We start from the raw sequence: 393 nt of genomic DNA, 5'->3' as shown, positions 1-393 counted from the left end.
GGGGTTGCTCTCCTCATCTTCCTCTTCTTCCTCTTCTTCCACACTAACCTTGGCCTTCAAGGCAAGGTTGGGCTTCTTTGCCCTTTGAGAACGGAGCACCGCATTGTCGGCGGTCTTGTCCAAGATGCTCATTGCAACGAACTCATCCAACACTTCACTTGAGGTCATGGAGTGGAAGTCCGGTCTTTGATGAATGACGGAGGGGGGGGGGGGGTGAATAGGCAACTAACAATTTTTAAGCTTTTCTTTAACAATTTAAACCTTGCAACAAAATAGGTTGTCTAGATATGCAACTATGTGGACAACCTATATGATGCAATGACAACTAGCACACAAGCAAGCAATAGATTCAACACAAGAAAGCTTGCAAAAGTAAAGGCACGAAATAACCAA

The sequence above is a fragment of the Triticum dicoccoides genome, chromosome 3B (genome assembly GCF_002162155.2).
Source record: "Triticum dicoccoides isolate Atlit2015 ecotype Zavitan chromosome 3B, WEW_v2.0, whole genome shotgun sequence".
Taxonomy (NCBI): domain Eukaryota; kingdom Viridiplantae; phylum Streptophyta; class Magnoliopsida; order Poales; family Poaceae; genus Triticum; species Triticum dicoccoides.
Note: the sequence above shows the minus strand (reverse complement) of the source record.